Source organism: Alexandromys fortis, unplaced genomic scaffold (genome assembly GCF_014885135.2).
Source record: "Alexandromys fortis isolate MF-2015 unplaced genomic scaffold, M_Fortis_MF-2015_v1.1 scaffold_111, whole genome shotgun sequence".
Taxonomy (NCBI): Eukaryota; Metazoa; Chordata; class Mammalia; order Rodentia; family Cricetidae; genus Alexandromys; species Alexandromys fortis.
The window spans coordinates 3,869,338-3,896,101 of record NW_026067996.1 but is presented as its reverse complement, the minus strand read 5'-3'; the positions used below and the strand labels follow the sequence as shown (position 1 = coordinate 3,896,101).

At 43.1% G+C, this 26,764-nt stretch overlaps 1 protein-coding gene and 1 non-coding gene across 24 annotated transcripts in view; both read left to right on the top strand.

Annotated features, from left to right (window-relative positions):
- Positions 1 to 26,764, top strand: part of Magi1 (membrane associated guanylate kinase, WW and PDZ domain containing 1) — a 602,777-nt gene that overhangs the window by 280,907 nt on the left and 295,106 nt on the right. The gene's annotated exons all lie outside the window — the stretch shown is intronic.
- Trnak-cuu (transfer RNA lysine (anticodon CUU)) lies at positions 1,948 to 2,020 on the top strand. Its single transcript has one exon. It is a non-coding gene; the product is annotated as a tRNA-Lys (tRNA).

Here is a 26,764-nt window from a genome sequence, read left to right as displayed (position 1 = left end):
TCTAACAGCTCATATGAGTAGAAATGATTTATAATATGGTCAGGGTCATAAAATGGGTGTGCCAGAGGGCTGACAGTATGGGGGTTGTTTGCTTGCTTGGGCTGTCATAAAATGATCTTGGCTGGGTGGTTTGAATAACAGAAATATTTCCTCTTTTTCTTGGAGTCTAAAAGTTAAATATCAAGGTGTCAGTGTGTTTGCCTTCTTCTGAGGTTGGTCTCCTTGGCTTGTATATATGCAAATACCTTCTCTCTGGGTCTTCACATGATCTTTCTCTGAGCTTATATCTGTGCAAGCCATGTTGGATTAGGGTTTACCATATTATCTCATTGATTGTGGTTGTGTTCTTAAAAACCCCATCAGCAACTAGAACTTAGCATTTCCTATATGAATTGGGTGCGTGTTTGTAGCAAAATGAAGCTTGTAGCAGAGATTTGACCAAACTTCAAGTAGATAATAACTCAAAGTACAAAGATTCAGATCATTTTGATTAGCCTCTCTTTTTAGGAATTGCTTTAAAAAACACTTTTATTTCTACATTTAGACCAAATAGTTTACATAGAAAAAAGAAAAGTAATATCTATAAAAATATATTAGACTAAAATCTAGCTCCCAAATTTTACCTTTGTTTCCTTTGTTGCTCCTTCCCTGTTGGTCTTGTCTGTGCACTCATAAAGAGCCCTGTTAGTCCAGTGATCATATTGCGGGCTTGTGATTGGTCCTCACAGTTAGAGGCTCTTTCATTTTCTTGTTCCTGGTGTCAGACATGAAGTTCTGTCTGTCCATAGGATGTGACTGATACTTGATTGATGGTGAGTGTTTTATTGGAATTGGCGAGTTTTGGAATCCTGTACACCAGAGGCCATGAAGGTAGACAGAGACATCAAGTGGAGGGAGTTATCAAATGAATGGACAGAACTAGATGGAGGTTCATGTCTGTAACCGGCATTATAGAAACAGAGGCATGAGGACCAGAAGTTCAAGGCCACCCTAGGCTGTATTTGGCCCAGCCTGGCCTATATGATACTGTCTCAAAAAATTAACTAAACTAACTAGCTTACTTGCTTACTTAAACCCTCTAATACAAAGAGAGAGAGAGAGAGAGAGAGAGAGAGAGAGAGAGAGAGAGAGAGAGAGAGAGAGAGAGAGAGAGAGAGAGAGAAAAAAAAGAAAAGAGAAAAAAAGAAAAAGAAAAGAGAGAAAAAAAGAAAAAGAAAAGAGAGAAAAAAAGAAAAGAGATGCAAGTTTTGTATTTGGGGTAGAGTACAAAATGAGTAACCGAGAAATTTTGTCCAGATAGGACTCAGAAGCCTGTGTCTGCAGGCATCAAGGAAGGCCATGTATTGAAGATGTCACTATGGATCAGGAAACAGGAAACTGGATATTAAAAGTCCCTAGTCTCTGTTTCCAGTTGGCTTCTATGGATATTAATTTCTCTGAAAATCCTAAGAGGAGGATAATTGTCTATCTGCATGTATTTCCATCCTCATGGGGTGTGGAAGCTTCAAGAGACAATGCTGAAGCCAGCCTTCAACTAGTAAGTGCTCCAGAAATATAAAAGAAGGAAATGTTTCCAGAAATCAGGAACCTATTGAGCCTACCTGGCTAAAACATGTATGTTTCCTTGCTTATTATTTCTTATATTTGGGATTGCACTCAGAGCCTCTGATGTACCAAGCATGCATGCTAACATGTCTGGCTCACCTGCGTCTTCTATGTTTTGTCTCCATTGCGTTCTGTTGTAGTGCAGGATTTGCTTCTCTAGAACCCAAGCTCCAAAGCCTGTTGGGTAATGCCCTCTACATGTATTTTTTTTAATGACAATGTGAGTTGTTTGTTGAAATAAGAGCGGCGGCGGGGCTGCGTCCCCGGCACCCGGCCGCCCGCATGGCTAGTTTATACCCAGAAATAATTACACGGAAACTGTATTCTTTCAAACACTGCCTGGCCCGGCTAGCTCAGTCGGTAGAGCATGAGACTCTTAATCTCAGGGTCGTGGGTTCGAGCCCCACGTTGGGCGCCAAAATGTAACGGCGTAAGCGAATGCAGACAGATTGTCAAAATATAGACAGCTTTAATGGAGGAATAGACTTACAGAACCACTGTTCCCGCGGAGACCAGGAAAGCAGAAGAGAGCGCTGGGAGCACGCTCACCAATTTTATAGGAGAACTTTAGCCTGAGGCGAACACGCCCCCTAAGGGGTGGGACTTATCCCTACAGTTGTTTGTAAATGTATGTATAGGTGCGTGTACACTTGTGCATGTACGTGTGGAGACCAGAGAACAGACAACCTGAACATTGTTGCTCAGATGCCTTCTATCTTTTTTGTGATTTTTTTTTTCTCCTTTCTTTTTTTCTTTTTGTGAGAACCAGTCTGTATTGAAACTCAGCAAGCAGCTGGCTGGTCAGTGAGCAGCAGGGATCTGCCTGCTTATGCCATCTTCAGACTGGGATTATAAGCATGTTGAAGCAAATCTCGGTTATCTATCTATCTATCTATCTATCTATCTATCTATCTATCTATCATCTATCATCTCTTTCTCCATGGGTTCTGGGGCTAAGTCAGGTCCTGGTGCTCACCCTAGCCCACAAATCATTTAGTTTTTGTTGTGAACTACACCAGTGTGTTTGTCTAAGTGTGGTCATGTGCGTGTGAGTGCAGGGGTCTGGAGGAGCGAGAAGGGGGCAGCAAGGACATCAGATCCCCTGCAGCTGGAGTGACGTGTGGTAGTGAGCTGCCTGCTGTGGGTGCTGGGAACTGAACTTGAATCTTTCATAAGAGCAATACTTGCTAATAACCGCTGAGCCATCTCTCCACCTCCCACAACGCATTCTTAGACATTTTCACAGGTCAAACACTTGAGCTTCTATGCAGTTATTGAGTAGTCCTCTTGAAGCTACTTTGAAGGTAAGGTCATTGGTTTTGAAGCATATGCCTTGTAGTTTGCATAACTCTAGGTGCTTCTTGGCAAGTGTATTTGAAGCAGGACCTGATTTACACTTTATTTCTCTCATAACGCAGTGGTTAGTACCTTCAGTGAATTAGAGCCATTCAGATTGTTTTAAAACTGCCTGTCCAAAACAGGCGTTGGATGTTCAACTTGTCAAGTGTTCCATGTGAAATGAACACTGTGATCATAGGCTGATTAAGGTGGCATTCTTGGGTGTCAGTGTGTTGAAACACACCACTAATGGATCATATACTGAAAGGTGGGTCTTACGTCCTTGGATTGGCAAAGAAATGGTGCCCGTGTGTGTGTGTGTGTGTGTGTGTGTGTGTGTGTGTGTGTGTGTGTGTGTGTATTGCTGATGATCTCGGGTTTAGAAATAGCTCAGCTAGTAAAGTGCTTCCCCACATGCATTCAGACTTGATCTTGATTCCCCAGAACATATGTAGAAATCACTGGTCTGGTCAGGGTACCATGTACTTAGAATCCCAGCACTGAGGAGGGGAAGGATACAGCAGCTCCCTGGAGTTCATTGGCTGCCAAGTCTGCTTACCTGTGAATTCTAGGTTTTGTTCCAATAAAACAAGGTAGCTGGTGCCTGAGGAATGATAGCTGAGTTTGTCCCGTGCTTCTACAGGCATATGTGTACAGATACATCTATCTGTCTGTCTGTCTGTCTGTCTGGATCTGCATAAACATAAACACACAGACATACAAATGCCTATAAACACACAAAAAAGAAGGGAGAGACTTCGGAAGTGTTAATAGAGTTGAGCGAGTCAGTTCATTTATAGCAGAGTCTTGGCCGAGGCACAGCTTTAAGGATACATATGCTCTGAAAACCTCTGAGTCTCTGTCATCCATTGTGCTACATGGTGGACCGGAATGAGAGAGTTCCCATTTCCAGGATGTCACTAACTGCCTCTCCTTCAGAGAGTGGTTTAAGGAATGTGCCAGGCTGTACAGTTTGTTTTCTTTCCCTCGTGCTTTTACGTGCTTGAATGCCTCCCCCAAAGCCAGAGCTGCGACCTCAGAGCCCATTTTTGTCACACAAAAGAACACAGAGACCAAATACCTGTTCATTTTTGTTTGAAAATGTGTGACTAATTTTCTAAGGCTTTTTCCCCAGTAGACAAAGTCGAGCTGTGTGGTCTGTCCCTCTTCTGGGACTTGTTAAATTAGAGCAGTTTATTAACCCTTAGGAAACATCAGATTCCCTCTCCTACCTTCAAGGCTGCAGCTCCGGAGGGGTTGGCAGATGGGAGGGCAGAGTTTGGAGTTTTTCTTCTCTATTTGACTGAGTCTGCCCAACTCCCCCTCCTCCGCTTCTCATGCCTTTTACTTCTCCTGATAGCCTGGCGCAGGTATTTGGTGTAGAAGAGGAGATAGTAGGGGCAGGGTTGATTACAAAATCTGGAAAGCCCTTGTTGGAAGTTCTGTCAGAAGTGGAATGCTATCTCCTCCTTCCCTCTACCCCTGTCCTCCCTCTCTGGCCTACACTATCTTCTCACTAGCTTTTCTTCTTTAGAGATATTCCATAGGTGTTGGGCGTGTAGCTCAGGAGGTCGAGCGCTTGCACAGTCTGCACGAGGCCTGGATTTGATCCACACCATCGCCCTGTAAACTAGAAGTGTCTTTAAATTGGAAAGGAGCCAGCATGGATCTCACCTGTGTGCTTGGAGAGGTTTAGTTTTACCCAGCTAATTTTAAAGATTAATTTTCAATTTATAAAAAATGGGCTGCACTTATCAGGAGAATTATTTTGGTGCACAGAGCTATTTGGAACGGTGTCTGTTCACTATTCTTTGAGGTTAAAATGCTGGCTTGTGTATGACACTTATACCCTATCCAATGATGCTTTGCTTTGTGCCTGTTCACATTTGTGTTTGCCACACTGTTTCCACCATTACAGCCCTGGTTTAAATAGGCATGACCATGACTTTGGGTTTAACTGTCAATATTTTATTGGCTCACTTTACTCTGGTTTTCCTGCCTGTTTAATTCAAGTGCTGTATCGCTAGAGAAACTTGAGAGGGAAGTTTGAAGCCCATGGCTACTGATGTGGTTTCTTTTATTTTGCTTAATGGCCCTCACTCTCTGCTCCAGTGATTTTTTTTTTTTTTTTTTTTTTGTCAATCTTGAGTGCCTGTTTTGATTATTTACAAAGTGCTTCTGTGTTGTGTAGCACCAGCCCTGACAGATTCAAGTAATGAAATATTTAGATTGGGAACCTTAGGAGCCCATTCGGGCAACACTGAAGAAAAGTTGCCTACAGCTAAGGTGTGGTCAGGTTTTGGGATAGACGTTCCTTCACCATTAAGAACAGCAGCCAACACGTCCATGTTTGATCAATGAGCTGTCAACCCCTCCACATCCTTTGCCAAGTCTTTAGTTTATCCTACTGCACACAGAGACTGGTTCGCTTGAAATGATAAATGAAACCCATAGGTTGTTTGGGTATGGAAATTTTTTTTTGTTTATGCTTTGCAAAGTTGAAAGCGGAGGTTCAGATTTAAAGTAAATTGAGCATCCTGGGAGAAAAAAAAAAAAAACCTTTGGTGTCTTCCTGTATCAAAGTAGAATGCTAAAATGTGCTCCCATGGCCAAGTGGGTCCTTTGGTGTCTGCTTTTTCATTGCCATCTCAGGCTCCTTCCCTCCTTTCCCTGTCTATGAAGCTGTTGTCTACAGAAGTACTTTCAGACTCTTTGTATTTTTCAGTACATTTGAGCTTCCATTTTCCTCTCTCGGATCCCTTTCCCTTGTCTTTTGACTTTCTGCGTCTGGATCCTCATCTTTTTTCTCTGCATAGCCCTGGCTGTTCTGGAACTCGCTCTATAGACTATGCTGGCCTCAAACTAACAACCATCCTCCCGCCTCTGCCTCCTGAGCTCTGGGATTAAAGGTGTATGCCACCACCGCCCGGCCCGGCTGCGAACCCTCATCTTTCATTGCACTGCATTCCAGGCTGTTCTTGTGCCCGGTACAGTCTGAACTCATTGATGCTGTTTTCCAGCTCCTTCCGAAAGAAGAGCTTGGCTCACTTTTCAGTTTCTCTGTCTATAGCTCTGCGCTCGGTACCGTGGAGTTGCTCCCCATACAGGACAGCATGGAGAGATGATAGGTCAACGGCTAAGAGCCCTTGCTGCCTGTCTTGGTTAGGGTTTCTATTGTGATAAAACCCCAATGACCAAAAGCATCTTGGGGAAGGAAGGGTTTATTTCATCTTGTAGATTACAGTTTATCACTGAGGGATGTCGAGGCAGGAACTGAAGCAGAGACCATGAAGGAGTGTTGCTTACTGGCTTGCTTTCTTAAGGCTTGTTCAGCATGCTTTCTTATAGCACCCAGGAGTGGCAGCCCAGGGATGGTGCCATCTGCATTGAGCTAGGCCCTCTCACATCGATTATCAATTAAGAAAATGCACCACAGATCTGTCTGGTGACAGTGATTTTTTTTTTCAGCTGAGGTTCCCTCTTCCCAAATGACTGTAGCTGTGTCAAGTTGACATAAAACTAGCCAGCACATGGCCCGCTTTCTGCCATCCAGTACCCTTGTCTAGCACCTACAGAAATAAAAGTAAGTCTTAAAAATATCTAGAGTCTTCCTTTGTAGATCAGTAGGCACACGAGTGGTAACATCCTGTCAGAGCCTCTCGTGAGGTGTTGTGTAGCCCCAGGCCTAAACATCAGCCCTGTCTAAAGAAGAGACTGGAAGGTTTGGTTCACACGAGGGAGCTAACGTTTTTGTACTCATTCTAATGTGGACCCCCTTTCCATACTCAAATAATTCTTTTTCCATAAAAAAGTTGAGGTTTCATCATCTAGGGGGGTTAGGAACTGTCCCATATCTCTTACAAAATATTTAGGGGTCGGGGATATGGTTCAATTGGTAAATGACTTCCTACACAAGCATGGAAATGTGAGATTGGCTCTTTAGTACCTGTATAAGAAGCTAGCACTGGGAAGAAGGGATCATGGGATCCCTAGGACTCACAGCTAGCCGGTCTAGCTGAATCAATGAGCTCCAGGTCCGGAGAGACCATTTCTCAAAAAATAAGGTAGGCGATATCTGGAGAAATTACACATGAGGTTGGCATCTGTTCTCCACATAGGCATGTGTGCATGGGCACACATACCTACATATACATACATACTCATATCACAGATACACATATAGCACACCAAAAATTAAATTTAATAAAAAATAAATTTAAATTACATTTTTAAAAAAACACTTAAAAAGGAATATCATTCAGGCCCGTTCATAGGAGGTTTGTGGTTGATCAGGATAATCCTGGGTTAATCACAAGAGAATGAAGAAGCTTCACCACCTGAGATTATTTGCCCTGGTTCATACTGTACACATCTGCTTTTTGTAAGAATGAGGCTGAGAGTCACTGAACACAAAGTTAAGTGTTGTAAAGTGCACAGCTTAACGCGATGCACTACCGAGGGTGTATTGTGAGTAATGTTCCTCGTAGGAATTTACTAAGACACCATCTATTTAATTAGAGTTTCAGTAAATTTTAGAAGCCTGTCACAGCTGGCCCTGTGCGCCACTGAATACCGACGACTTTATGAAGTTTTATAGGGCAGAGAAAATTCTTAGTTAAGCTTATACTCTAGCAATATTAAATGACTTAAAATAACACTTTATTATCCAAAGGTAAACTCAGAAATCAGTTTTTCTTACTTCAGATAGACCTCAATATGAATGTAGCTTGGCTTAAAACCACGAGGATTGGAGATTTAAGGAAGAGCCTGGCAGTCTCGGCATTATTGCACCCCCTAGAATTTGTGTAAAGGTAATTTGAGATGCAATGTGACTGCTCCGTGACCTCAGTGAAGGTCTCAGAATCTCCAGGCAGCCAGAGCCACTTTTAATTGATTGGGGATTTGGGGAAGCCCCTGAGGAGTTTGTACAGCTGGAGAAAGCTGTGTGGGGAGTCTAGAAGAAAAACGGGGATTATTGGGAAGGGTCGGTAAATATGAGACACACAGCTCCCTGTGTACAGCCAAGGCAAGATGGGAGATGATGGGGGCTATAGGCTTGCTCCCGTGTAGGTGGCTTAGCTCTTCCTGTAGCTGCATTTCTAGAGAGTGCTGGCTGTTTCTGCCATTTTTTTTTATTTCTTTTATGAAGTGGCTCTTCACGTGGCCATGCACTCGAACGTGCAAACGTTTTCAGGGACTGATTTAAATGATCTCTGTGAACAAAAATGTAAATGGCCAACAGCTCTATTTCCAAACTTACAGACCGTAGAAGACCCGAGATGAGAAAGAAGCTCGAGTCAGTCCACAGTGTCCATTTGGGCAGGTGTAATCAGCAGCAATAGAAAGACTGAGGTAGTCGGGAGAAAGGGGCAAGGGAGGTCTGGACATCCCGAGACAGTGGGGAGCAGTGAGCAGCAGAGAATAGCCCATCTGCCTTGAGCTTCCTGCTGAGGAGGTTGCATGGTCTCCTCTGGACAAGCCAGCTGAGTTCATACCAAGGGCTATGGCTTATTTTGTAACAACCGTACATAAGAAAATTAGAGTTCAAGTTTGGCAAAGGACGGCAAATTAGATGCCCCCTAAGGACAGCTGGGCTTGTTCAGAAGTGGAAATAGTTCAGTATTACCTGTACCGGTAAGGTAAAGCCTAAAGGAAGAAATGCATAAGAGCAAACTTGCAGAAAGCTGCACATAAAATGAAATCTCCCCGTGACCATTATGTAAAGAGAGCAGTGGATTTGATGACCTCAGTTCTTTTCTGCCTCTACACATTCCTATCAGGAAAAACCTCTGTAACCATAACCATTATAAAGCAAAGCAAGGGCTGAAAAGATGGCTCAGCTGGTAAAGAAAATTTCCCACTTGTCTGCAAACCAGAGTTCAGTCCCCAGAACCCACATGATAGAAGGGGAGAGAGCTGATTCCTTCCAAGTTGTCCCCAGATTTCCTTATGAGCCTGCCACTCAAAGATAGACAGACAGACAGACAAATAAATAAAGTGCAAGGAATAAGGAGAACAAACAAAACAAACATACCCAAGTAACAACAACAAGACCCCACCATTTGTACGCAATTTAGTGTCTGGAAGCTTCTATTGGTGTCTTGGAAATCCCCAGCTAACACTCAAGTTAGCCATTCCCAGGACCAGTGTAGATTTGGTAGTATTTTATTGGCATTGGTGGTCTAGAGCTCATTTTCCTGAGATTTCACTTAACCCAGCAAGTCTGTACGGTTGGACTCCCCAATCCCAAGCCCTCCAGGAACCCTCATCATTGAGGGGAAGTAGCTTGGACACTGGGAAGCCTGATTATATTCTCTGGTGCCATCTTAAGCTGAAATTCACCTGCCATTTACTCTCATTGTGACCTGAGACAAGTGTTGCACAGTCCGAGTTTGAAATGCCCGAATAGTGGTATCCAGGAAGCAGCTGGATCCGTGGAAGAAGGTCTGGAGAAGGACTCATCACCACAGAGATAGTAATGGAAGCCGTGGGCTGAGACAGAACTGCTTAAAAGCAGTCATGGAGAAAATGAGAAAGGGAACCTGGAGTGTGTTTAAATTTCCTTAGACAAGTTTTCGTTGGATCTGTAATCAGTGAGAAAAGTTGTGCCGGGCAGTCTTGCCGTATTTGAATAATTGACTTGCCCATCATGGGTCCTCATACCCTGCTCCTGGGCTCCGCAGATGTCTTGGTGGAGTCCATTACTCTAGTTAAACTCACTCAGCATCTGAGGCGTCAGATATGCTCATCTTCTAGCTCAGCAGGCATGCAGCATGCTTAACCCGCCAGAACAGCAGGCTATGAACGCCCCGCCTTAAAGGCTAAAGGGAGTAGTTGTCAAGTGCATCGAGGAGCTGCTGAATTGGGGTGGGGAGGGAGAGCGCTGCTTCTCCCCAGCCAATGCTCTCAGTGCCTCTTCTCCAGGTTCTGCTGCAAATGCTCTATGAAAGCACTGGGAACCTTCCGTCATTGCTAGCAGTGGGTAGCCCTGCATCTCAGAGATCTAAGGAATCAAGTTTCTCACACCATGTATTGCGTGGGAGCTCCAACCTGGAGAAACAAAATGGAGAGACTGCTCATATATTTGCTGTTTGAAAAATATGCCTTAAAGACCGAGGCTTCAGAAATACCCTGGTCACCAGATCAAGCAATGTCACCTCTTTCAAGGAGTTGAAGTTCTGAACCTTAAATAAGTACAGTGGATAATTGCAGGTGGTTAAAGTCCTCTACTGGGATTTGATAGAAGATAGGTCAGTCAGTAAAGTATTGGCTGTATAAGCATGAGGACCTGAGTTCTACTCCCAGCACCCAAGTACTGTGTGGCAATGAGCTCCTCCAATCCCAATGCTGGAGAGACAGAAGTGGATAGATTCCCGGGGCTCTCTGACTGTCCAGCCCAGCCTACTTGGTGAATTTCAGCCCAGTGAAAAACTTTTTCTCAAACAAAGGTAGATAGTACCTTAGGAATTATATGCCCAAATTTGTGACATCTCCACACATGTACACACTTATGCGATGTGGGTGCACCCATGCATATGTGCAGCCACATGCACTTACACATGTCTCATACAGGAACATCCTATACTTGTACTTACACATCTGTACCCATACAAGTTTACCTGCACCCACAAGTATGCATCTGCATGCATGCAGGCCCTAAATGATGTTCAGGGTATAGATACAGGAGTGGGGGCCAGGCAGAAGGCTGGGTCAGGAAAGGGATTGGTAATGCTAGGAAGTAAGAGTGGGTTGGCTAGTAAGCCCGCCTATAGCTTCTGACCAGAATTCTGCATGGATGTTGTAAAATCCACAGTGTACTGCCGAGTATTGCATCTGTGCCGTGTGAGACTCCTGGGACAGGGGCGGGGGGCAGCTTGCATATTATACTACAATAAATTACAGCATCGACCCAAAAGGCTCTGGAGGTGTCAGTCTCAACTGTGGCAAGCCTTTCTTTCTAATTATACATGTAAAGGGTGGGTTGTTGTGTTTGTGCATTTTTTTTTAAAGCAGAGGTAGGGAAAAACTGGCTGTAAAGAGGTGGATGCTGTATAAGCTGACACTTTAAAAATACATGTATACAAATCCTTCTTGATGTGGGGATTTAATGCTGACTCTGTAGGAGACTAGTGGACTTGCTTGGGGATGTATGTGTGTATGTATGTATGTATGTAATACCATTCAGAAGCTCCACCACATGTGTTACCCCTCCTGCAGCAAGTGTTCTATCCAGAGCTTGAGCCACAGGGAGAATCACAGCTCCCTTGTTTCTACTTGGATTTCCCAAGGGCCACAAGTGAGGGAAAGCAAATGAAATAACAGGCGGGGGAGAATATAGCCGGGCATTGTGTGGGATTTGCATATGATTTGCATAGTGCTTGATAAGCTGAAATCTGTTCTCAGAAATGTTCACGTTAAAATTTTAGCATGGCTTCATGTCAGCCATGTCAAAGTATTTTCTACTCATTTTACTATTTTGCTCATATTGACTGTCTACAAATTATACATCTTTTTGCTGGATGTATACAGCTGTGATTCTGTTCATTAGTACAGAGAAAATGCTGTAGGAGGGAGGCCACTAGTTAGTTCCTGGCCACTTAACCCTGAAATAATCACACATAAACCGTATTAATTAAATCACTGCTTGGCCTATTAGCTCTAGCTTCTTATTGGCTAACTCTTACATATTAATTTAACCCATTTCTATTAATCTGTGTATTGCCACTTGGTTGTGGCTTACTGGCTAAAGTTCCCAGCATCTGTCTCTGGCCTTGGCTCCATAGCTTCTCTCTGACTCCACCTTCTTCCTCCCAGCATTCAGCTTAGTTTTCCCTGCCTAGCTAAATTCCAAGTTCTGCCCTGCTATGGGTCCAAAGCAGTTTCTTTATTCATTAATGCTAATCCCAGCATACAGAGGGAAATCCCACATCAAAATGCAGGGTCCACCAGAGACCATTACTTGGCAAATGAAGCTCCTATTCGAGCTCTTCCTAAACACACCTTTCTCAGTCCTGTAGCAAAAGTGCCTTTATTTGGGGCTTGTCTCAGAAGCTCAAGGGACTCACATGTTTGCTGTGCAGGAAGAAAATGTAAACCCTTGCATTGGAAAGTCATGTAGAGTCAACTTCTGACATCATTCTTGCAAACCACAGTTTGAGAGAAGTTCTTTTGTTTTGTAGAAATCTTAGTTTCTTCATTGTTACCTAGAGACAAATGAAAATGTCACAGGGCTGGGACAACAGTTAGCACAGGTCAGTGGTTAATCTTGTTAGTCTGTTTTTGTTAACTGCCCTTCATTCATATTCCGGGCATAAATTTCATCTCTATAAGCTGGCGAGGGCCCCCTTGATGGTGACCCAGGACACTGAGAGTGTTGGCTAAGTGATTTTGGGGTCCCAGGCCTCCTGCTCTGGAGGGATCAGAATGATGAGTATGCACTTGGTCTTCTGAAGAGCTGGGTTGCACCTTAGAAGTACTTACATTTGCACTTAATATTTAATTAACACATGCATTGAGTTCATTAGAAGCAATTAAAGAAACAGCTTCAGGTAAAGACATTCTGTGAAGTTTCTGGACGCCAGGCTGTTAGGCAGTCACGTTTTCTATCCTTTGAGGCTTTCTTAAGATGTTTTATAGTCATATTTTAATTTGCCAATTCCTGCTAATTATTAGAATCTCTATCTAAAGCAGTCACACATAGGCAGAAATTAGATGTAGTCCACGTTTTGATATAGGTAGATTTGAGGCAATCCTAAGACACAAATGGTTTTAAATTTATGAGTCATGCATACTTGTTTTTAAAAATAATAGTTCACTAAAGAATCAGATAAAATTTGAATTTTATAAAGAAGGATTTTTTTTAACTTATGGGCAAAAGATCAAAAGTGCTCCTAGTTAAAATTAATTTCTAGTTGAATAGGAAGGTATAGTTCCATCCTTGTATACTTAGGCGACTGAGACTGAGATAATCACAGGAGCTCATATCTTCAAGGCCAGCCCGAGGGAACATAATGAGACTCTGCCCCCAAGGAAAGAGGGCCTAAAATATTGTGTCTCTGCCCAAGGCAGTAGTTGCTAAGCATGGCTATAGGCCAGCATACTTTGCTTATTTTAAAACTGATCTCTGGATCTGTCTTCAGAAGGTCAGAGGTAGGGCCTAAGAATTTCATGACCAACAGATGTCCTGTGGTTTTGATGGTGAGTCTGGGGTCACTTGCATTTAGAGAACTGCTTTGGGAGGAAGCAGCTCTCCTCCCTGATACTGCAGAGCTGGACCTTGCAATGCGGTCTTACACTCTACTGCATAGTTCCACCCCATTCCCATTTCTCCTACTCTTAATTCGTTACTGCATGTGTTTTATGCTGAGATGCATTGACCTTCCTTCTACTTGACTTTTTACCGCTGTCATTTCAAAAGAGGAAGTTCGGGGTTTTGTATCTGGCAAGAGCAAAACAAAATGTGAGATCATGAAAATAACCTTACTCGTTTTAATTGCCAAGAAATTCATTTATTCTTTCATGTATCCCCCAGTAGGAAGCAGTCTTCTGAGTTTTGGGATACTCCATGAATATGAGTGACAGCTTCCTTCCCTAATGGAGTTTAGTACTGAATGACAGTTGGGGAGGAGTAGAAGTAGATAAATGATACATCAAGTATGAAAATATGAGGAGATGATGGCGAGGGAGATCTATTTTAAGCAGAGTGAGCAAGGGACACTGCCTTGATTAGAGAAATAGATTTCCGTAGGAAAGTGAGGTTAAGTGTATATGGATGGGAGGAAGTGGTTCCCAGGTAGAGATGCAGGAATGTGGTGGTTGTGCTTACAGACGCACAGAAAGGCTGTCAGCACTGGAACCTAGTAGGTGATGGGGAGGCGGATGGCAAATGGCCACTGGATTTTTTTCAGCATGAAGATGGTTGCATTGGAGGGTTTTGAGAAGTGCAGATGGACCATGCCTGACCTACGGAAAGGGCAGACTGTCCTTGTAGAACAGGACAAGGAAATGGAACAAGGAAAGCATGGTGGCTTAGAAGAGTAGAAAGTGACCAAAGCCTTGATACTCTCCACTGCTCTCCTAGCACCCGGAGGTCAATCACCAGGGCCTTTATCAGTGTCCTAGATATGAATTCTAATGACTTATCAATGAGGTATGCTGCCAGAAACTGAGCATTGGAGTCTGTACAGTGAATGAAGTGTATGTATGTCCCACTGTATCAAATGGATTTTCAGTTCTTTTTCTGTCCTTAGAAGAAATCTTAGGAGACATCTATCCCAGATACACTTATTCATTCATCCACGCTTCATTCTGAGAAATAAAGTTCACAAATACAGAGCTTGGTAATTTCAGAACCCATGTTCTCTGTCCGGATATGTTGTAATCAATACACTAAAATGAGGACTCGATTATTTTTAATCTTAGATTATTAGTATGTATTAGTATTTTGCCCAAATGTATGTGTGTTTGTCATGTGCATATCTGGCACCTATGGCGGTCTGAAGAGGACATCAGATGGAATTGGAGTTATAGATGGTTGTAAGACATCATGTAGGTGTTGGGAGTTGAAACTGTGTCTTCTGAAAGAGCAGCAAGTTTTCTTAACCTTGAGCAATCTCTCTAGGCCCTTCAATCACCCCCCCCCCACACACACACAGGGTTTCTCTTTCAGCTTTGATTACAGGTTTCTTAAACAGATCACTATAGTGGTTAAAGTTGTGTAGATGCTGTAGTCTAGTCGTTACTTATTTTGGCTTTTTTGTTTGTTTCTCCTCAAGTGAGCCATTTAAAAAAGAAGACCCCTAGCATGTCTGAGTTCAGTCTTTTCTTTCAAGTTATCAGTTCCCCAACTCCACCTGGCTTTCAGAACAGTGAAACTATGCCAGGAAAGGTGTGCCTTCATAAACTCTAAGTCTACAAGTGTGTCACTAGGACCAAGCACGTTCTGTTGCCAGGTTTTTGTTTTGTTTTGGCAGGGTCAGGGTGGCTGGTTTGTTTTCCCTCTGTATTTGTTTGGTTCTGGAGGGAATTGTGGAAGCAAATAGACACCATGGATTGGCTGTGCATCTGCAGGGGAAATCCAGCTTTCCTCCCTCCCAATAATGTCTTAAGTGAAATCTCATTGGTGCGTCACGGTCATGTGATTTTCATGCCTTTTTCTTGTGAAAGGTTGTGTGGTAGGCACAGCTGGGCTGGGGCCCCTGTTGTCTTTTGTATAAAGGGGTATGTCCTCCCCAGGTAATGCCAATGTGCAGAGTCAGGAATGGGGCTTGGACTGTGTCCCCAAGAAGAAAGTTGTGGTGCTGTGGGACAAAGCAGCAGATAAGTATTCTTTGCTTTGGCAGGTAAAATAGCAGGTGGCCTTAGCCTGTCATTTTGTGAAACCCTCTTTTTCCTGTTAATCAAGAAAGATTTTCATTAATTGAGCTTCTAGTTAGCTAAGCTGCCGCTAATTATGTTGGGTAGATAATTAGGTGCAGACAGAGGAAACAAATGGATAAGTCACAAAGAATCAAATGGTGAGGGCCAGGGATTCAAGGTTGGCCCTAGTACTGCATTGTGCCTAACAGGTTAGGCTTAAGGGAACTGAAGCTTAAGCTGGGAACTTCTCCACCAAGTGGACCACACCCTCTACCATTGCACCTCTGTGGCCTGGTGTCATTATTACTTGAGGATGAATTCAGAGACTGTGATAGGGCCTGCTGTTTGCTGAAACAAGGAAAAGGGTAGATTTGGGAGAAAAGATACTCACTATGAATTTGAAGGAAAAGGTTTAGATTTGTTCAAAGCAAAATTTTATTGGATAAAAAAAGTGAAGATTTGTTTCTTTTGAGAAGTGGTAGTTGATCCTGTCTAATGAGAAGACTGCTCAGTGGAAGTGTTCTTAGAGTATGTCTTTTCTCCTGGAGACACCAATACCTGGGTCTCAGGGATTTTGTGTTTCCATCTGTGTCTGGTAAATTATATGAGACACCACTTTTTTTTTTTTTTGTATCACAGTATCACATTGTTTTAGTGAGGATGATTTGGGACACAAAACTCACAGTGGAAAAAAAAATCTCCCTTGTTTCTTCTCTGTCATCTACAGTTCGCCATTTCTGTGAAGCCTACAGTATTTTTTTTTAAGTGTGTAGAGCTAACAGTGAGAGGCTAGTTCCTTGCTTTGTAGCTTTCCACCCAAAGCCTGTTCTGTAGATATTTTTGAGTTCTGTTTATTTGCCCCTGGTAGAGTTAATAGAGAATTCATCCTCTTGATTTCCCTAAGGCTTAAAATTATGTACTGACTGAACTGCCTATAGAAAATAAAAGAAGCGAAGTTGATGATGGTGAATGGTGCCTATTGAAATGTGTGAGATGCATGCTTGGGGTCCAGCTCTTCCTGGGGATCTTGTCAGAGCCTGTTCCGACTAAGCAGCTCCTATGTAATGCTTGAGAACATGGATTTCAAGCCACTTGCTGAGTCCATTGCTCATGTTCCTAGGCACGCTATAAACAGAAGGAACCTGTGCCCAGACTCATTATGAGTTTTGGTCATAAAACTGGTTGCTACAGACCCAACTCAGGTCCTCAGGCTGCATATCAAGCATCTTTACCCATTGCACCATATTGCTGGCCCCGAGATCATAATTTATGTTTTTTGCATATTGCAGTATTAAAACCATAAAAATCATAATTTAGAGGGCTGGAGAGATAGCACCGAAATTAAGAGCACTTGTTGCTCTGCAGAGGACCCAGGGTGAGTAGAGTTTCTATAATTTATGTGGTATTTCACAACCATCCATAACTCCAGTTCCAGGGTATCCAACAGCCTCCTCTTACCTTACAGTCACCAGACATACACGCGGTACAGGACCTAAAACAAAGCAAATACATTTTTAAAATTATACATTAGGCGGGGGAGATATCTCTATTGGTAACATGCTTGCCACACAAGTCTGAGAATCTGAGTTCAACCCCCAGAATGTATTTAAAAAAGAAACCAGGCATGATTGATGTGGAATGTCCTTCCTTATATGTGTTGCTTTTATTGGTTGATGAGTAAAGCTGTTTCGGCCAGTGGCTTAGCAGAGCAAAACTAGGTGGTAAATCTGAACAGAGATATATAGAAAGAATAGGCAGAGTTAGAAAGACACCATGTAGCTGCCAAAGGAGGTAGATACCATCTAGCTGCCCAAGAAGCAAGAGGTAACAAACCACGAACCTTGTGATAAAATATAAAATAATAGGAATGGGTTAATTTCAGATGCAAGAGTTAGTTAATAAGAAGCCTGAGCTAATAAACCAAACCGTGCTGTAATTAATATAGTTTCCTTGTGATTATTTGGGTCTGGGTGGCCGGGAAATGAAAGAGCAGTCTCCACTTACACGTGATAATGTATGCTTTTAAACCCGGGTTGTTTTTTGTCAACTTAACACAAGCTAGGGTTATCTGGGGAGAGGCTAGCTCAGTTGAGGATGTGCCTTCAACACATTGTCTTTAGGCAAGTTTGTGGGGCATTTTCTTGATTAACGACTGATCCTGTTGGGCCCACATACTTTGGGTGGTAGCAGTGGTCCTGGGAATATAAGAAATCAGGCTGAGGTAGCTGTGGGGAAGCAAGCTAGTAAGCAGTGTTCCTCCATGGGCTATGTTCAGTTCCTGGCTCAAATTCCTGCCCTGACTTTCCTTCACGATGGAATACGACTAAGATGTGTAGACAAAATGAACCCTTTCCTCCCCAAGTTGCTTTGGGTGATGGTCTTTATCACAGCAGTAGACTAAGACACAAGAGAAGCTGGGGAAGTAAATCCCTGTGGCTCTCTGGCTAGCCAGATGGATGACCCCTTAGGGAATACAGCCATGGTTGTCCTCTGGCCTACACTCATATGTGCACACACATAGAAGCAAAAATCATAATTTGCCTTTATAGATACAGGATGAAAAGACGCCTAGCTCAGATTCTTGGTGTTTTGTCCACTGTCTGCTAGGACAGTCTTTACTCATGACTGGCTCAGCAGGACCTGGCCTATGACATCCTAGTTTTGCCTCCAAGTTGCTATGACAGACTTCCTCTTTTCTATACTCAGAGATAGAATTCTTTGTTTTCCTGTGGTGACAGAGTTCAAAATTAGGACCTTGTGCATGCTGCCTAGTGCATTTCAAGTGCATTACCACTGAGCCACAGTTCCAGCCATTTCTCTCTGCATTTACAGCATCTACCCCCATCCAGATTGCCAGAATGTCTCACAGGATGTTGTATCATCTGCTGACAGCCCCCGAACCCACAAGCCAGTAAATGAAATGGGCACAGGCTAGCCTTCAGTTAGTGCGATCACCTATGGTTGATTCAAGAAGATTGTCCTATAAGCCCAGAGCCCAAGGAAAAGTCAAGTAGACTCATTGGACGCAGGACCACACACAGCAGGAGCGCAGCCAGCACATTCGTTTTGGAGGTGTTTTCTCTGCTGTTCACTTTGTTTCCACAGTAATTGGGAGAGAAGTCACTGTGGCCATATTTGCACTGACAGATTTGTTTTGCATTGTGCGCTAAGGGGTGTCAAGCGGAGGCCCGTGAAGAATCTGAAGCATTCTGAGGGTGGGGCATAGCACAAATTAGTCAGAATTCTCAAGATTCTCAGAACTTATGGAATGTCTCTCTCTCTCTCTCTCTCTCTCTCTCTCTCTCTCTCTCTCTCTCTCTCTCTCTCTCTCTCTCTCATCTGTGTTGTCTATGTAAATATAGATATTGTAATGATTTTGGCAGCAGCTGAGAGCCCAAGCAGGTGAGGGACAAACAAATACACCATGCATACAGAGCTTACATGGAAAGTTTATTGAGCAAAGAGGGAAGGGGAAGAAAGAAAGGAAGAGACAGAGACCTGCTTGCCCCTTCAGGCATCTATCTGTACTGGCATGCCTTTGGGGTTCTGACAGGATACATCCTCAGCAGCAGGCACAAAGAGCACCTTCTATGCACATTCACTATGAAGGACCCTGCCCACCTCCTATCTCTCTTTCTCTGTTTCTCTGTTGGTCTGTCTGTTCCTTCTTTCTGTCTCTGTCTCTCGCCCTGTTTCTCAGCTCGTCTCTGTCTCCTCCCTGATTCTCTTCTGCTGATCCTGTCTTCAGGGTCCACTCTTCCCCCTCTCCTTCCCTCTTTTTATGTTCCCTTTGACCTAATAAGAACTCCTCCACATGAACTCCGTTGCATGGCATCTTTCTCTCACGCACTGGTTGTTTTTTTGTTTTGTTTTGGTTTGGTTTGGTTTGGTTTGGTTTTTCGAGACAGGGTTTCTCTGTGGTTTTGGAGCCTGTCCTGAACTAGCTCTGTAGACCAGGCTGGTCTCGAACTCACAGAGATCCGCCTGCCTCTGCCTCCCGAGTGCTGGGATTAAAGGCGTGCGCCACCACCGCCCGGCTACACACTGGTTTTTAAATGATAAGATATACATAATGTACCTCTATATATAGAGAGAGATAGAGATATAGATACAGATACAGATATGGGAATCTATTGGAATGACTTACAGGCTGCAATCCAACAATGGCTGGCTGTGAATGGAAAGCCACGAATCTAGGAGTTGCTCAGTCTTTAGAGTCTGGGTGTCTCAGCTGGTCTTCTGCATATGCTGGAATCCTGAAGAAGTAGGCTCCAATATCAATGAAGGAATGGATAGGCTGAGAAGGTGAGGGCAGCCGGGCAAAGAGTGAACTCTTCCTTGTTATGTATGTTGTACTTACATAGGCTTCCAGCAGAAGGTGTGGCCCAGATTAAAAAAGTGCCTCCCCACATCAAGATCTGGGTTAAAGGCATACGTCATCCTACCTGAAGTTGACAACCAAGAATAGCCATCACAGTAAACCCTGCTAGTAACCAGAGACTGAATTGTGTTTTTCCAGCTTATGTTGTGCCCAAGTCACGACCCCCAGAGAGACCACCAGGATGCAGTCAAGTCCAGAATGCAAAAGCAAGGTTTATTCGGAGCCGTATTCGGCCAGACTGGGGACCAGACTGGGGACTTGTCCACTATTCTTCGCAGCACAGTAGAGAGGAGAGCCCCCTCATCATTTGGTCATTATATAGGCAAAAGCCTCAAGCCAGGCTCATTTTGGGTCAAAGGAGTTAGTCTTACATAACAGCAGGTGTGCCTTATCTCTAACAAGCCCCCTCCCCAAAGTGGTTATGTCTAGCAAGCACCCTGTCCCCAAAGTGGTTATGTCTAGCAGGCCCCGGTTATGTCTAGCAGGCCTCCCCTTTCCAAAGCCCTCCCTAAAGCGGTCGACTTTTCTGCTTTCTGATAAACCACAGAGCTAGGTGTTAACAGGTGGCCCGCTGCCAGGATGCCAGGGGCACTTTGTGGTGAGCTCAGTGCCTAGGTAAGATATCCTGTTTTCAACCAGCCCTAGTCGTCTTGCATTTGAACCTAGTGCCCTACTAGCTACTAAGCAAGCAAAAAATTCCTTAAAAATTTTCTATGTCCTTACACTTAGTTCATCTCCCTGTGGCTTTGTAGTTCTCTTCTGTCAAGAACAGAAAGGTTATCCAACCTTGGAATGGCAACAGCAGCTATACAGAGCTGTGAATTCCTTTAAGGGCTTTAGTTAAATCTTACTAAATTTGGTTGTGTCTTGTTTTTGTTTTGAGACAGGATCTTGTAGAGCCCAGGCTAGCAGTAGTGAGCTCTCTGTGGAGCTGAGACTGACTTTGAACTCTTGATTCTCTTGTTTCCACCTCCTAGATGACGATGTTATTGACATGTGCCACTAAATTCAAATTTTGAAGGCATTGTTAGTGCTAAAATTAAAATGATGGAGTTGATTGAATGGTAGTAGCAATATATAGGATAATGTATAGGGTGAATTTATTAGCTTTACAGAAAATGATGTTTATTAATATTCAAAGGATTAATTACCATTTCTAAATTGCTACTCACATACTCAGACTGAAATATTTAAGCTACATTCTTTGACATTGTGCTTCATATGAAATATATATTTATATATATAAAGCCATATTATATATAATATGGCTTTTCTTCTTTTGATTCAAAGCCATTTCAATAACAGTAGAATATAAAATATTTTCACTATATATTATTTGAAAAATAGATTGAATTTTTGAGGAAAAAAGCAAATGAGCATACTCAGCACCCCCTAAAAATGACAACCATCAAGATTTTTTTCCCTAATTTTTTTAATGCAGAAATGTTTAAACCTGTGTTCACAGTTTCATTAAACAACATTCTGTTGGTGTTCCATTGAGCACTATGGAGCATGCACACTTAAAGGATTCATTTTCAAGCACTTGGTTTTTTAATCAGAAATCTGTGAAGTAATTATAGGTTTACCTGCAGGTTTATGAAATAATGTGGTCAGATCCCTTCAACACTTGGTTCAGGGTTCCCAGAGCTACCGTTCATAAAGTACAGTATAATACTACAGCTAGGGTATTGACACTGTTCTGGTCAATCAAGCAGGTTCACATTTCCCTACTTTTATGTGTACTCATTTGTGTGGATCTAGGAACTTAATTTCATCACCCTTGTAAGATGGTCCACCCCCTGCCCATATCATACTATGGTACTGTTGTAGAACTACTGAGTACTAGTAATGGATAGAATGTATCTTCCTGCCTCCATCTTTGCCGAGACTGTTGGGTCTGAGTTATCAGCAGTCCCGTTGTCTGGGTTTCTGTGCCCTCCTGTGCCCATTTCCAATCCTAAACTCATTTTCTAGTTTTCTTTTTAGGGTATTTTATTTGACTAAAGCAGTTTTTTTTTCTCTTTTCCCAGGGAATCACATTGTTCATTTTCTCCCCCAGTACAGTAAAAATAAATAAATTGATCTTGTGGATGATTTTATTTATGCCCACCTTAAGCCCCCAAACTCCTGAACATCTTTCTGTAAATTTATCTGATTTGCAAATCTTTGATCGGTTGATCTCTTAGTTCTTAAGTTCTTTTTTCTGTTTAGATTTAGCAATGTGACTGGGAAGGGAGACGAAGAGATGAAAATGGCTTCACTTGCAATTTCCCAATGCTGTCTATTCAAAAGCAAAGCATCTCAGTGTACAAATATAAGTGTAAGGGTCTGCAAATATTTAAACAGGAAGGTTTTAGGGGGAAGTTTCTTCGGGCAATGTTTTCAAACAGCATGGCAGCGGAGTGACTGTGTAAATTGTAATGTCTGTTCCTCTGGCTACATAAACAGAAGAACTTTTTTTCTCTTACAAATGGTTTGATTGTACATTTAGAATAAAAGCACTATAACTCACACTGTACAATAACGGCAGGACAAAGTGACGGCACTGTCTTCTGGTGCCCTGTGAGGGCTTAGATACTTCCAGGGAACCAGTGAGGAGATGGAGTTGAGAGGATAGTTTCTTTGGGCATGTTTCTTAATTCTGCTCTATGAATAAGATGTAGGGCTTTGGAAGAGTAAGAAAGAACTGGAGAAGAAAGACTTTGAAATTCTCTCTTAATGGCATGCGTATTATAAGAGGTGGTCTTCTTTTTTTTTGTCTTTTTGAGACAGGGTATCTCTGTGGCCTTGGAGCCTGTCCTGGAACTAGCTCTTGTAGCCCAGGCTAGCCTCGAACTCACGGAGATCCACCTGCCTCTGCGTCCTGAGTGCTGGAATTAAAGGCATGCACCACCACCGCCCAGCAATAAGAGGTGTTCTTAAGTAGCTATTATGATGTTTTGACTAGTAGTCCAGAGAATAACACCCCCCCCTCGCCCCCCCCTACCTCCTGTGTTGGTGGAGGCTGCACTTTTCTTCCCAGCTGCTTAGGCCCAGAGTAACCACACAAAAACTGTATTATTATAACACTGCTTGGCCTATTAGCTCATGCTTCTTTTTGGATAGCTCTTATATCTTCAACACTGCTTGGCCTATTAGCTCATGCTTCTTTTTGGATAGCTCTTATATCTTAAATTAACCCATTTCTATTAATCTGTGTATTGGCATGTGGTTGTGGCTTACCTACTGGTAAGGTTCCATCCAGAGTTTGTCTCCTGCAGTGGCTCCATGGCTTTTCCTTACTCTGCCTTCTTTCTCCCAGAATTCAGTTTACTTTTCCCACCTAGCTCTACTCTGCCCTCTCACAGGCTGAAAGCAGCCTCTTTATTCATTAACCAATAAAAGCAACACATACACAGAAGGACCTCCCACATCACCCCATTTTCAAACTCCCAGAGGCATGTATGCACAGACTGTATATCAAGTACAAGAGTGCTGATGCTTTGTCTTCAGTCCTACTGCAGATCCCAGTGAAGTAGTTCTGGTCTCGGGGCTCATGGAGGAGGACCTGTTTGTCAGAATGCCTTAAAAGTTAAGAAACCCAAACCAATTCATTTCCTCCCCAAATCTCGGACTCCAACATCCAGCCGTGCAGACCTATTATGACAGAACTTAGGTCATGCTTTCTTTGAACAATTCTAAGATACATACCTGGCAGTATCATAATCAGTGTTATCATTTTTATTTTACTAATGGCTATTCCCACCCAAAAGTGATAAATGGCACTATAATATTTTGACAAGACACCATGACTTAATGTTTTGAGACCTGTGGCTTAGGCAAGGCAAAAATGGGCTGGGGTTAGGGAGTCCAAAGCAGACGCCTGTTCTCTACCTCCTAAGTCATAAACGAACAGAAAGTATACAGGAAAAAAAAAGAGTGTAATGTGAGGTGTCTGTTGTTACTCTCTCCTTCGCTACCTCTACACTCAGAATGTAGAAAACTTTGGGATTAAAGGGAGTCTTTTCTGTTTTCTAAGTAAAGACTCTGCCGCATTCTTCCTTCTTGCTCAGCAGAAGCAATCCTTCAGCAGCCATTGCCCCAGCTGGCCCCATGAAAACAAGAGGTGCGGGTGATTCTGTCCCTCTGGCATTCTTCAGAGTTCTTAGAATACCTCAGAGGGCATACCTAGATTATCTGCAAATACTGCATCCTATTTATATGTTGGAAAATTAGGGAGTCTAGTTTCCCTGGGCAGATCCTGGAACCAATTTCCCATGAATACAGTGTCTGTACTGTCTACAGTGCTACATTGTAACACTCTTCTCATTTAGTTGACTCTCACATACAGCATCTTTGTGCTAGTTGAGTGTGTTCATTTGCAGTTTTGTGCTGGAGATATAGATAGGTAAACAGAAGATTCAAATGCAGAAGTAGCTCCTCTGGGGAAAAATTGCTTTGTTAGTCTGCAGACATGCTTAGCTGACGAGAAATTAAACAACATGATTGAGGAGGAATAGCAGAACAAGTGGAACGCTGAGGGAAAAAAAAAAGGTTCTGTTGCTATTTAAGCCCATTATTCAAGTCTGAAGATTGGATGGTTCTTAATTATTCATTTGAGTGTCAATGAAGATAGAAAATAGCTATCTTATGAGTAACAAGGACATGTTGAAATGACAAAGTGATTCTCAAAATCCAGAGGAAGAATGAGGGGAAGTTTTCGAACTCTTTTTTTTTTTTTTTTTTTTTTTGAGCCTATTGAATCTTGTGTAGAAGAAAGATGTTAAACTAGTTGGCAGTTTCCTTGTTTGGGGAGTGTGAGCACACAGGTTGACAGAATTTGAAAAGAGCAGCGCTGAAGAGAACCATAGCTGTGGGCTTCCTGCATTTGTGAGACTGACTCTGCTGAGGATCTGGGTAGGCACAGACCCATTTGAATGCTCGTCCTCAAGCCTGCCCGAAGGGGTTTGGATTAAGTTTCTGTCTTGGAATCTTCCTCTACCACGGTGTTTGGTCTCCTTTCCCCCATTACAGTTAGTTGATCTTCTTCCACCCTCGCTTCTTTAGTGAGCAGGGAACTCTGTTTTAATCTCTTTGTGCATGAAGTGGATGCTGACGCAAAATGCAGATGTGCTGGACACCGGGGCTGAGGAGATGGTGCAGTTGGTAAAGAGCTTGCTGCATGGCAGGAGGACCCAGGTGCAGATCCCCAGCAGCTGTCTGGGTAAAGGACCACTGAGTGTGGCCGTGCGCAGCTTTAAGGCCTGTGCTGAGGAGATGGAGGCAGGTTGATCTTTGGAGCTTGCTGACAACAGAATCAGAGTTCCAGGTTTAGTGAAAGATTCTGTCTTTATAAATAAGGTGGAGCTGGGTGGTGGTGGGCACGCCTTTAGTCCCAGCACTGGGGAGGCAGAGGCAGGTGAGTTCGAATCCAGCCTGGTCTATGAAACTAGTTCTAGGAGAGTCTGGGCTACCCAGAGAAACCCTGTCTTGAAAACAAAACTGTAAAAATAAGGTAGAGATTGAGAGAGGAAGAAACCCACCGTCAACCCCCGACCCCGCACATGTTTATAATCCATGCCCACATCTATGTTCACACACAAATGTGTGACACATACACCCACACACAATCCTATCACTTGCAGCATGAGTCCTTATTTATTTAGTTTCTATTATTTATTTTTGAAAGGAAGTCAGTATAAGTTTACTCGTGATCAATATGGTGACACATGCCTCAATATTTGTCTCGATATTTTCTCGCTCCTCCGAGGATCCAGATTGGGCAGGGGTGTCTTGACTGTGGAGTGTGAGTGTGACGTGGTGGAGGCGCTGCCAGCCAGCTTCCGTACTGACTGCGTGCAGCTGCCAGGGGACCAGAGTGCAGCAGTAACACAGCCTGCTCTCCTCCTCCGAGTGCTGAACCTGGCTCATGTTCACCCCCTCTGTTTCCCTCTGGCGTCCTCATACCGAGAGCTTTCTATACCATCTTGAGCCCCTTGCCCAAAACCACTGTTTTCCTTCATTATTTCTGGCTATTGATCAAACATCTTCTCTTATTGAGAGCCAGATGATACCAGTGTACCATGGATCTTTGTCGAGTCTGCTTGTGTCTGTGTTGCCACTCCAAGTCCCGCAGTCATTAACGAATTCCCCAGTGACCATGGAAACTGTACGTAGTCAGCTGTTCCACCCCGCTGCAATATCTCTGGCTTGACTCTCTCTGGCAAGTAGTAAATATTATTAACAGTAATAACCAAGCAAACAAAAATCCATAAATAGGCCTGACAGTTGTAGTGCGCGCCTTTAATCCCAGCACTCAGGGCGCAGAGGCAGGCTGACCTTTGTGAGCTCAAGGCCAGCCTGGTCTAAAGAACTAGTTCCAGGACAGCCATGGCTACACAAAGAAACCCTGTCTCGAAAAACAAAAAACCAGACAAAAAAAAAAATCAAAAATTAGAATTTAAAGTTGAGAAAATCTTAAAGTTCTGGCAGTTCTTGTTACTATTCTTTAGTCTAGTCTCAACTTAAAAGATCTCTTTATTGCTTCAAAATAATCCACAAACACATCCTCTAACCTCAATTATATACTTATTATTTGTCATGTATCCCCCCACATAAGGTTTTTAATTTTTAAAGGGCCCTCAGCAGCTGTTCAGATTCCACGTACATGGAGACATTGAATTAATAACTGTTGAATGAAATTAAATACATCTGTTTATGTCCCTTTGGAGGTCTCCTTAGTAGGATGGTCTGTTATGCTTGTCAGTGAGGGGCAAACTGGGATGTGTCAGTCCGTATTGTGAACACAATATTGTCCCTACAGAAAAACGCTTGGTTTTGTGTAGTTCATTGAGAAATTCAAAGGATGGTGTGACCATCTGTTTTCTTTAGCTCCAGAGGAAAGAACAAAAGGATTGTACTTTGGCTGAGAATGAGGAGTAGGGGGAGAAAAAGAACACAAGAAACAAATTCCTCTTCAGAGTTTTAATGGTTGACTGAGCAGGGGTGAGGACCTCCCTGTCTCCTTCCCTGGTCTTTATAAAATCCAGTGTCTCCTTCGCCAGTCCTGCTGGACTTGACCAGGTCAGCTCCCTGGCTTAGGCG